A 12749-nucleotide genomic window follows, 5' to 3' on the forward strand; every position below is an offset into this window, starting at 1 on the left:
AGCGTTTAAGTTGTAAGAGCGCCTTATAACTCGGTTCATGCGCGTCTTCTCTAAGAGCTCGTTCAACAAGCGCCTCTCCGCAGAACTCCACTCTCACAAGCGCCTCTCCCACCAGAACTCAACTTGGTTCGGCTCACCTCTCGCAGAACTGCGGTGGGGGCTTCACGCAATGGGTTATATTGCCAACCCCCTTAGCTCTCTCAAATGTTCTAACCACACCTTGTGACGCAGTGCCGCAGCCACTCCCTTCGAGCCCTGATTGGCGGCTCGCTCTTACCGTCGGCTTCTCCTCCGCCCTCCTTCGGTCTTGCCTAGACTTGCCAGGCCTGCCTCGTGTTAATTTGCGCCAAAAGCCAAAGGCGGCATAAGGCAATGAAAGGACCTAACTCTCATTATTCTACTCAACGCAAAACTAACACAGGAAAAGGACTATACTTACGCATACTAAGAAATAACTGAACTATCACGAGGCTACGTGTTGTAGTGTGACTAAACTATGAGGGGGAAATTAACCTTTATTGTACAAACTCAAAACCGCAACTATATATATATATATATATATATATATATATATATATATATATATATATATATATATATATATATATATATATATATTGTTACGGAACCCAACGTCAGCCTCTGTTCCCCTTATCGAGGGGGGGATTAATCCCCTCGTTTATGACTGACCGACGTGGTCCCTGATGCTGCCCAGCTACCTCCGGAAAGGCAGGTGCACAGCCCCGTTCGTACCGCGGACAGATGTTAATTGCCGAGCGGTTTTAGCAACCGCGGCACGAACTATTAACAAGGACTAGACCCGATCCTTGAACGTTGGCCAAATCGTGCCACAGGTTTTCAATGGGGAAAAGACAAAGACGAACGGATGTGAAGAAGAGCAGAACCAAGGTAGGAAATACGAATATGATTTATTTACTATTATTTACAACCAAAAGAAAGCAAGGAGGAGGAAAGATAAGAAAATAAAGATAGAAAGAATGGAAGGAGACACAGTGCAAATTAGCTTACCTATTACAGTCTTACTTAACCCCAAGGACAAGACAAAGACAGACTACGAGCACACTTACACGGGGGATGATGGCAGGAACGAATGCTGGAGGTGGCTAGCTGGAGGGAGAGGAAGGTCCGCGGGAACTGGGTCACGGTCAGGCCGGGAGTGGCAGCTCCGTTCCTCCGCGGCCACGGTCGGCACCGCCGTCAATGCCCAAGCTGCGGTCGTGCGAGCTGCCGCGGTACGAGCTCCGCCGGTTCAAGCTGTTGCTGTTGTTCAAGCTCCGCTGGTGGAGTCAAAGCTGCCCGGTGGAGTCAAAGCTGCGTGGTACTGCTCGTGGTACTGCCTCTGGCCTCATCTGCCGCGTCTCTCTCTCTCTCTCTCTTTTCACCGCAGCACTTGACCGCCTGGATGCTCTCTCTCCGACTCTCTCTCAGAGGCTTCCGCGCGCGCTTTTATAGCGCGCCTCGAGATCAATCCGCGGGCTCCCAGGGCACGCCTACCAGGTCGCTCACTGCAGTGCCGGTTGGCTGGCACGGGCTCTTTCGCTCCACCTTTGATGACGATTGGCGGCCAATGCCCTGGATTCGGCCGCTCCTCCCCCTTCTCCGATCTGACCGCGTGTTCAATGGTGGTGTTTTGCAGCGAAAACCACAAAGCAGCAGCGGCGAATGCAGAAAACCGCACGCGGAAAACCGCCCAATGCAGTTGGCAATTGATGCCAAAAGGGGAATGCGTTTGGAAGTGGAAGCTTTGGGGAATTTGAAAAGGGATTCTACCTTGTTCCAATTTGGTGCAATGCAGTGTTAACTAGTGGGAAGACAGAACCTTAACCTAATACACATAATAAGGAGATAACTACTGAACAAAGGAAATCTATGATTTGCTACGTGATTGTATATGGAATAACTACGGGAACGACCTTTGACCTTTATACACAACAAATGGAGGAAGGAGGGTGATATTTTACAACAATTAAACACAATTCTCATATCCATAACACTATATATATATATATATATATATATATATTATATATATATATATATATATATATATATATATATATATATATATATATATATATATATATGTATATATATATATGTATATATATGTATGTATATATATGTATATATATATATGTATATATATATATATATATGTATATATATATATGTATATATATATATATATATGTATATATATATATGTATATATATGTATATATATATATGTATATATATATATATATGTATATATATATATGTATATATATATATATATATGTATATATATATATGTATATATATATATATATGTATATATATATATGTATATATATATGTATATATATATATGTATATATATATATATATATGTATATATATATATATATGTATATATATATATATATATATATATATATATATATATATATATATATATATATATATATATATAATATTGTTGCGAATATGGAATTTGGCCTCCATATCCGCTTGTAAATATTCCCCTATTTTCTCCAATACTCCCCAACTTTCCCCAATCCCCCATTCCCTAGTCCCATTGCATGTAAATAACAATCAGTAGAGCCGACCTTCCCCTTATTCCCCCATTAAATGTCGTGCCCAGGTCCACCGCACCACACGTAGACAACTTTCGGACATCTTCCTAGTTATTCTTAGTCTATGTCAGTTAAGGCCTCGTTTCCATTAATTATGACTCTTCGTTGCACCAGAATGTGATTATATGGCACCAGTAGTGAGTTTAGGACCTTTCCCATACCTCCTCCCATCTTCTTCCCCGTCTACAACAACAGAGGGGCACGGCGCTGCGCGGGGGGGAGTGTGCGTCCTCCCACCGGCTCGGTTCGCCGCCATCGACAATGCGCTCCAGACGATGCGCTCCAGACCATGCGCTCCACGGGGTTACCACGAAGGGGCTCCTTGTCAGCTCCTCGTCAAGGGCGGAGCCTGGAAAACTCCCCGCACGCACCCAATGAGAAACAACGTGCCGATTCCACGAGGCGGAGCTAACGAGCCGAGGGCGTGTCACTCCCCGCCGGATATACGCGGCCACGCGCCGGATGTGACGTCAGATGCGCCCCCAGCTGGAGAAAGAAGGACCTGCGAGCGCTGAAACAGATGCGCCTGAGTTTGGAGAGGCCTGAGAAAGACCCGCCTGAGAAAGAACGTCACCTCTGAGCGCTGTGCAACCTTCCGCATCTCTGGACCGGACCGGGTCGATCCTGCCCTGAGCCCAGGAGGACCTGGAGCCATCGACAACCGCTTTCCTGCCATCAACCCCCGTGTGAGTCAGCCTTGTCCCGTTTGCCTGTCGTCTGTTGAGGAATAATATAAGATTGTGTCTAAGTGCTTGTCTTTCTATGTTGTACCTCTCGTCCCTGTAATCTGACCTTCCGTAACGAATATAATCTCCTCCGGAGGTCTTGAGAACCGTACCCCTGGTGTCGTCATTTTATAACCCAGCCGGGTGTCTTCTTTTTCTTATTGAGCCAGCGTGGCGCGGCTTCGTCAACGTTCGAGTACAATCGGGTAATTTGTGCGGACACGACGGCCATTCCGCTCGGCCCACCTTACCATCAAAGTCGTGTCTGTAACAAGTGGTGTCGAGGAGTGAGATTCGGACCCGGGACTAAATTAGTTAGGCCCAAATTTTGGGAGGGAAAATCGAGCCGGAGCGCGTACGGCGCTCGACCAAATCGATCCGGAGCGCGGTCCCGCGGTTACTGCGCTCGACGAAATTATAACAGCAAAATTTGGATTGGTGTTACGAAACTCGAATTTTGAAAGTCGCGCTATGGCGGATCAAGACGGCTGGGGTCCGGTAGGGGAGAGTGAAGCAGGGTCGGTCCAGGACCAAATTGAGGGACATGAGGGACAGGAGGAGAGCGAAGCAGCGAGGGTAGCAGACGCACAAAATAGCGTCGTTGTGCCCGACATTGCGGGAGCGCAAAATGGCGCCTCGCTGGTCACCGCGCCCGCGACCGTGGCAGCGCCCCTGGTGGATCCGAACCTTTTTATGTTGCAAATGGGGGCCCTTATGGAGAGGCTAGAAGCAAAAATGGGGGTAATGAATAACCAAATGGGGGTAATGGGAAACGAAATGGGGGTAATGAGGGACGAAGCGAGGGGTACCGGTGAGGGGTTAGACAATAATTTTAAGGAGTTAGACAAGAAATTTGGGAAGTTAGACAATAATTTTGAGGGGTTAGACAACGGGATAAAAGAGGTGAGAAATGGGTTAATAGGGTTAGAAAACAGTATGGAAGGCAAATTGAGGGACATGAGGGACCAAGCGGAAAGGGAAGTTAACCAAATGGGGCAGCAGATAGAGGGGGTCAGAATGGGGGTAGAAACCAAATTGGATGCTCACAGGGAGGAAATGGAGCAGATGAGGGTGGCATCTGGGCAGGAGATGCAAGTGATGGGAGAGGAGATCAGAAGAGGAGTGAGTGAGGAGGTCGGAGGAGTGCGCGAGGAGGTGAGGCACTGTAAGGAGCGCATGGAGAAGGAGGTGAGAAAGGGGACTGTAAAATTGCAAGGGGGTATAGAGGAGTTGACGCTGGGAGTAGAACAACTGACAGTGGGACAAAAGGAGTTGGGGGAACAGGTAAAGAAGAACACAGCGGTAATAGAGGGTTTAAAATCGACGCAGAAGGAGATGAAAAAGGACGTAGGGGTAATTAAAAAAGAGTGTCAGACGGTACATGAGGACTTGACGAAAAAAATGAACAAAGTGGTAGAGGTGATGGAGGTTAAAGAGCGGGAGGTGCGGGAGCACATAGAAAAAAATAAAGTGGAGTTAGAGGAAGAATTTAAAGGGGCGCACGAGGAGATGAAGGAGGTGAAGCAGAAATTAGAAGAAGTGGAAGAGGGGGTGAGCGAAATTAAAAAGCGACGGAGAGAGGATAAGAAAGAGATAAAAGAGGAGGTAAAAGAATTGGTCCAGAGTCTGTGTTCGGATCGTGATGATGTGCTCATTAACCGGATGAGGGATTCGCAGGTGATGGAGGAGAAGCGAAGAGAAAGAGGACCCGGTGTAAGTGGTGACCAATATGGTCGTGCGTATGATGCGCCAGGTGATTTAATAAGCTTGGGGGTCGAGATAGACCCGGATGTTCGTGAGAGGCCAAGAGTGAGGTGTATGGCTGGTCCGGAGGGTATGGAACGAGAGGTGCGAGGTGTGGGTGAGCAAGGTTGTGGTGGTATGGAATGGGTAGCGGGTTGCGGAGGTGTGACCCATGCATCGACACCAACAGGGGTAGTTGTTGGAGGGACCGGGGAGGCACGAGAGCCCCTTGGGGGTAGTGTAATGTGGGGGCCCGGCCGGTTCGGCCCCGCGCTGACCCCGCAAGGGGCGACGCACGGGGTCCGGCAGGCGGGCAACGACTCACATACGAGGTGGTCCCACAAGGTCCCACTCGCGCCGTATGACGGCAAGAGTGATCTACGCGCGTACCTGGCGCAGTTCGACTGTGTGTGTAAGGGCAACGGTTGGGGTGAGGACGAAGGTGGAGTACACCTGGTGGCCGCATTGCGCGGCGCGGCGGCGGAGGTGCTGACGGCATTACCAGCGGGTGCTCTCACCCTGCCAGCCCTCCGCGACGCCCTAATTAATCGATTCGGCATAGAACAGCAGAGCGAGCTTGTTAAAGCTCAGCTCGCGCTGCGAAAACGCAAGCCCCAGGAAGCCATCGGGGAACTTGCCCACGACATTCGCCGCGCAGTGGGGATCGCACATGCTAGCATGGCAGCGGATTCCCGGGAAAGCCTGGCGCTGGACCATTTTATCCAGGCCCTCCCGGATATTGAGCTCCGGCAACAGCTCGCCATGTGGCGCCCGCAGACTCTGAGCCAGGCGGCTGACGCTGCGGCCCGTTGGGAAGCAGCGAGGCCCCTAGCCCGAGGGGGCGAGCGTCTCGCAATGGCGGTCCGCCAGGTGGGACCCCCGATGGAGGGCGGACCCCTTAGGGGACCCGCCCCCGACGTGGGTCCTGACCTGGCGGGCATGGTCCGGAGGCTGGTGGACCAGCGCCTGGCGGGACCTGGACCATGGCAGGCGGCCCCGGAGGTGGCCCGCGGTGGACCACGAGCGGGTAATCCAATTCGGACCTACAGGGGGGGGAATTTGGAATTCCGGAGGCAAGCACCTTATCAGGTGAGGTGCTATACCTGCAACCGCCTGGGTCACCTGGCGCGGCACTGTCGAAACGCGCGCCGGGATGATCCCCGGCAGTTGAGGTCCTCAACTCCGCCCAGGGGGGAGCGGGTTAGCCGACCCCAGACACCCCCCCGCCAGACCCCGGGAAACTAGAAGGTGTCGGGCACGTAGGGCGGTGTTCGGCAGCAGAGGATGGAGGAGAGCCCTCATTGACGCGACAGGTCATTTATTGTGGCCAAATTGGAACCGGTAGCCTGACAATTAGATGCAAAATTGCCGGCGTGGGGGTAGACGCCGTAGTGGACACAGGAGCTAGCGCCACGATCATCAGCCCTGTGGTCCTTGATTCGAGCGCAGGTGGCTGGGATAAGATCCAGCGCCTGCAAAATTATAGTTTGCAGCTTGCTACCGGGGTAACGGCCCCGATCATAGGGCGTGGTTCTGTGACCCTCAAGTTAGGGTCGGTAAGGAGGGAGATAGATGTTTGGGTGGCGGAGGTGTGCGACCCATGTTTAATAGGGTTGGACCTGTTGACTGCCAGCAGTTGTAAAATCGACTTGTGCCGGGGGATCCTGCAGGTGGGAGTAGAAGAGCTGCCGTTAGGGGGAGTGAGCACGGCCGAGAGAGCGGAGCTGGAGGCTTCCGAGGCCGTGACCATCCCCCCAAGGGCCGAGGCGATAGTGCCGGCCCGGTGGGCAGCTCGCCCAACATGGCAGGAGTCCTGCGGCCTGGTCGAACCGGTGGCAGCGCAGTCCATACCGGGTTTAATCGTGGGCCGCACCCTTGTAAAAACGGACGGACCGGTAGTGGCCGTCCGAGTAATAAATATGAGTACAGAACCACGCACTATAGTAAGGGGCACGAGGGTAGCTGGCTGCACCCCAGTTGAGGAAGTCGCGACAGTGAGGGGCGAGAACGTCCAGCCGAGCCGACCCCGGGGGGAGCCTTCAATAACAAGTAGGAATTGGCCCGATCCCATTTGCGAGATGGTAAATCGTAACAGCGTAGAGTTGGGAGGTACCCAGAGGGAGGCCTTACACAAACTGGTTGGGTCCCATTTGGACCTCTTCTCCCTGTCCACCGAGGATATTGGACGTACGGGCCTGGTGAAACATCAGATCCACACCGGTGAGGCCCGGCCTATTCGTCAGGCCGCCCGACGGCTCCCTTGGAGCAAGAGGGCGGAAGCTGACGAGCAGGTTGCAAAAATGCTCGACGCAGGTGTGATCGAGCCCTCGGGAAGTCCTTGGATGTCACCTGTTGTGCTGGTCAAAAAGAAGGATGGGACCACGCGGTTCTGCGTGGACTATCGCCAGCTAAACAACGTGACACTCAAGGACTCATATCCCCTGCCAAGGATTGATGACACCCTCGATGCCGTTGCGGGCTCAAATTGGTTCACAACTTTGGACCTCAAGAGTGGGTATTGGCAGGTGGAGATGGATAGGGCAGGGAAGGAGAAAACGGCATTTTCCACAGGTAAGGGACTGTATCAGTTTACTGTGATGCCGTTTGGTTTGTGTAACGCCCCCGCCACCTTTGAGAGATTAATGGAGCATGTACTAGGCGGCATGCCATGGCAATCATGCCTGGTGTACCTGGATGACGTCCTGGTACATGCCCAAACGTTCCCCCAGGCAGTAGCTAATTTGGACCAGGTGTTCGGGTGCCTCAGACAGGCAGGGTTGAAGCTGAACCCGAGTAAGTGCACTTTGTTTGCAAGAGAGGTGGCCTATCTAGGTCACGTGATCGGCCGCGAGGGGGTAAAAACGGACCCAGACAAAATTAAAGCGGTAGAGGAGTGGCCCGCACCACGTACCATCAAAGAGGTGCGGGGATTTTTGGGACTCTGCTCCTACTACCGGCGCTTTGTGGCGAAATTTGCGGAGTTGGCCCGTCCCCTCCACCGGCTTACGGAGAAGGGGACGCGATTTAATTGGACACGGGAGTGCCACGAGGCCTTCCAAAAATTGAAGGGGTGTCTGACATCCGCACCCCTTCTAGCTTACCCCACTAGCGACGGGGCATTTACCCTGGACACGGATGCGAGCCAGGAAGGATTGGGCGCAGTTTTGTCTCAGACACAGGAGGGCGTGGAGAGAGTGATTGGTTATTATAGTCGGGCCTTAAGTAGGCCCGAGCGAAATTATTGTGTCACTCGCAAAGAGTTATTGGCTATGCTGGCTGCCATGAACCATTTCCACCCGTACTTGTACGGGCGGAAATTTTTGGTTAGAACTGACCATTCCTCCTTGCAATGGCTCCTTCGGTTCAAGGAACCGGAGGGCCAAATTGCAAGGTGGTTGGAAAAGTTGCAGCAGTACGATTTTGATGTGGCCCATAGGGCCGGGAAGGCCCATGGTAATGCGGACGCACTCTCTCGGCGTCCTTGTCTGGGGGAAAACTGTAAATTTTGTGCGAGACACGAGGAGAGGGAGCAATTGGGCGATTCCGCCCCGATTCTCGTCGTCCGGGCAACCCGGGTGAGAGGGCCAATTTTGCCACTAACCGCGGACGAGGAATTTGGAGAGTTGGCTTGGAGCACGGCCCAGCAGGAGGATCCTGTTCTGGGGCCGGTGTTCCAATGGGTCAAATTGGGGCAAAGACCAAAGGGGGAAGAGGTCACCCCCCTCGGGGCGCAGACAAAGGCATATTGGGCTCAGTGGCAGACCCTGGAATTGAAAGGCAACATCTTGTATCGCAAGTGGGTGGAGGTTCCCTCTGATAGAACTTCCTGGCTGGTGATAGTCCCTGACAAATTCAAGAACGTCATATTGCAACAGGTGCATGGTACCCGCTCCGGCGGCCATTTGGGCAGGACAAAGACAATATCTCGGGTCCGCCGGAGGTTCTATTGGGTGAATATGGGGCGCGACATACAGGACTGGTGTCGGAGATGCGACGCCTGTACTGCCAAAAAGGGACCAGCACGGAGGATGAGGGCCCCCCTTCAATTACACCAGGTGGGGGCCCCCCTAGAGCGGGTGGCCATGGATATCCTAGGCCCACTACCCCGCACCCGCCTAGGTAATAAGTACTTCCTCGTTGTGATGGACTACTTCACCAAGTGGCCGGAGGCCTACGCCCTCCCCTACCAAGAAGCAGGGGTGGTAGCGCAGGCCTTCGTGGAAGGATTTGTGTGCCGGCATGGGATTCCACAGGAGTTGCACACCGACCAGGGACGAAATTTTGAGAGCAAATTGCTAAAAGATGTGTGCAGTCTCCTGTCAATTCGAAAAACCAGGACAACGCCTTTAAGACCTCAATCTGACGGGATGGTGGAAAGATTCAACCGAACTCTAATCCAACAACTGGCACTGTTCACCACCACCCGTCAGGATGACTGGGACGAACATCTCCCTTATTTGCTCATGGCCTACCGAACCAGCCAGCACGGGGCCACCGCATGCAGTCCAGCGTTGCTTATGTATGGGCGGGAGTTACGGGCTCCCGCCGACTTGCTATGCGGTCCCGTGCCAGACACAGTGGTTAACCCGCCGAGGTAGGGGTACGCACGTCACCTAGAGGAAGGCATGGAGCTAGTCCATGCCTTCGCCCGCCGCCAACTCCATCTGGCGGGGGAAAAGATGAAGCGCAGGTACGACGACCGGAGCCAGGGGAGTCAATACGCTCCGGGGATGAAGATTTGGTTCTTTAATCCCCGGAGGCGGAAGGGAAGGTGCCCAAAACTCACCTCCCCCTGGCAAGGCCCAGGAGTCGTCCTGTCGCAAATCTGTGACGTGGTCTTTAAGATCAAAATGGGGCCACGAGCCCTCCCTCGGATCGTCCACGCCGACCGGATAAGACCTTACACCGGCGAGCAGGCGCCCCCGTGGATTGCCTCGGCTTTAGATGCCGAGGCGGGACCCAGTACCTCTGAATAAGGGGGGCTTATTAGTGCCAGAGGACTGGGGGATTGAGGAGCGATAGGCCCGGTGGGAGAGGGTGGCATCCCTGCCACCCTTCCCATGTGGGGGGGCAAAGGAGCAATAGTTTATGGGGTGTATGGCAGTGAAAACTAGCCCGGGTGGGTTAGGTTATATTGATAGGGCCCTAGAAGATGACATTAGGTAACGTTAAGTTTAGTTAGTGACTGATACCTGTAGTGGGGACGCAGGTAGATTAGTGTGGATGATAATGACGAGGGAGCGCAATAGTTTAAAGGGACGACTGGGAAGCGCAAGTTTCAGAAGGGAGTAGTTAGCTGAGATGATGCCGTGTGTGTGAGGATGGAACAGGTGTGATTGCACAGGTGTGCAATTGGACAGGTGTGTGGAGCAGTGTATGAGTAATGAGTGTGTGGATCAGCGCGAATGCGCTTGGGGAGAGAAGGGTGCAGGTGGCACCAGGTGTGAGAGCACAGGTGTGCAAGTACAGGTGTGTGGAGAAAGTTGGAGTAAGTGGTACGGAGTGGTGTGCATGGTGCGAAGGTGTGGATGGGGGAAGAGTGGACCCCTTTCACGAGTACCCGGGGCGGGTAGTGTAAGTGCTAGGTAGAGGGTACAGGTAAATTGTGGTTGGATATTGGCACTTGTGGTGCGGTTGCAGAATGGTGTTGTGAATGGGTGCATTAGTGTTGTGGAAATGGCTGGGCGTGTAGCCTGTTAGTGTGTGTAGTTGGTTGGGCACTCCACCACTGTGAGGATGTCGGCCAGGTGAGGCCGCAGGTGGGCTCTGGGAGCCGGTAGTTGTGAGTGGGTGCCTGAGGATCCCGGGTGTGGATCGGGCAGCCCAGTGCCAGAGAGGGCACCGAGTGGGGAGAGTGCCAGAGGGCCTTCCCCAGGTAGTTAGGTTAGGGTAAGGAGCAGGTAAGCTCGGAGGCAACTGCAGTGGTGGAGGTGTGCAGGTGGGTAGACCCACTGGGAGAGGTACACGCCACAGCCCAGAAATTGTGCGAGGGCACCGGGAGATGAATCGGGGGAGTGAGACCCCAAATTGAAGAGCACCACAGTTTGGCCAATGGGAATTGGTTTTTAGAACCCATAGTGTAAGAGGGCCAATGGTTTGGCCGGAGAAAGACCCCGGGTAGTGTAAAGTTGTTAAAGTCATTTAGGAAATAGTTAGGATTGATGAACCTGTCGCACCATACGCAGCCACTTACCTGTGGTGATGATGATGACTCCACACCGGTGTTTTCTTTGTGTTGTTGCAGGAGATGAATTGCTGTGTGGATTTGTGAGACGCATCACGACGTGGATGAGACATTGGGGTGATTCCATCTCTCCCTCCCTAGGAGGGACTGATGATGAATTGGTAATGGCAAATTTTGATGAGAGTTGAAAATGGCAAATTTGATTGGTTAGGAGGGAGAGAAGACGAATTTGGTTTATGGGAGGAACGGGGAAGACAGTAGGGATGTTTGTTGATTTGTAAAGTAGATGTTTATGGGTAGTGTTGTGTTTTGTGGATACAGTAAGGGGTAAGGGAGGGGCCATGTAGGTTACCTGGTGGGGGGGGGGGGGGGCGTACGATAGGAACGTACCTGTCTCACCTGGTTCCCATGTGCCCCCAGTGTGCATCACCTTACATTGCGTGCACTTTTGCGCCCTTACCACCTTACTCACTTGTCTGCTTCTTTTGTCTCCCACCTCCGAGGATCTGGCTTTGGGGTAGAGAGAGAGGAGAGAGAGGTGCTGGCTACGCAGTTGTGGGCCTGCACTTTCGCTGTTGGCTGCCTGGATCGATACACCATATGGACCGCAATGTTTGTGGCCACCCACAATGGACCGCAGTTCGTTTGCGGCCAAGCACCACCCGTTGATGGACCTATGGGTCAACGTGGCACCTATGCCATACAGGTGAACCACTAATAGTTAACACCACTGAAGGCCACACGAAGAGCAAGAGACACCTGCAGGGTTAGGGGTTGTCGAATTTATTTTTATTCCAATGAACAATGGTGACTGCACCGATTGGTGGTGGGGTGGTGCTTTTGATGCTCGGGAAGGGTGCTCTGCACGTTATTAAAGGCCGTCGGCCACAGAGCACTCGTGGGTTGGTGTATCGATGTTGGCAAGCGCGCTCTCTCTATGCATAACATCTGCATGTGTTCCTCCAAAAACAGGTCCTGGATCGTAGTGTAAATAGCAGCGTAGTCTTGTAAATAATGCTCCCCTACCGGCTGTATGTTTAGTTTGAGGATTCTTTCCGGATTCGGTTATCCTGTGGGTGTGTTTCTGTGAGGAGAAGGGTGCAACGTCGCAGGGGGACATATTTACTCATTTGTGAATATCTGTAAAACTGTCGCACTCAGGGTAGAGTTAATAGTAGAGGGAACTACATTGCGTGCCACACTAAAGTAGGTAAAAATTTATCGGGTCGGGACGCCCCGAGGGTAGAGAAGGGTGCAATGTTGCGAATATGGAATTTGGCCTCCATATCCGCTTGTAAATATTCCCCTATTTTCTCCAATACTCCCCAACTTTCCCCAATCCCCCATTCCCTAGTCCCATTGCATGTAAATAACAATCAGTAGAGCCGACCTTCCCCTTATTCCCCCATTAAATGTCGTGCCCAGGTCCACCGCACCACACGTAGACAACTTTCGGAC

Source organism: Myxine glutinosa, chromosome 14 (genome assembly GCF_964187855.1).
Source record: "Myxine glutinosa chromosome 14, kmMyxGlut1.1, whole genome shotgun sequence".
Classification (NCBI taxonomy): domain Eukaryota; kingdom Metazoa; phylum Chordata; class Myxini; order Myxiniformes; family Myxinidae; genus Myxine; species Myxine glutinosa.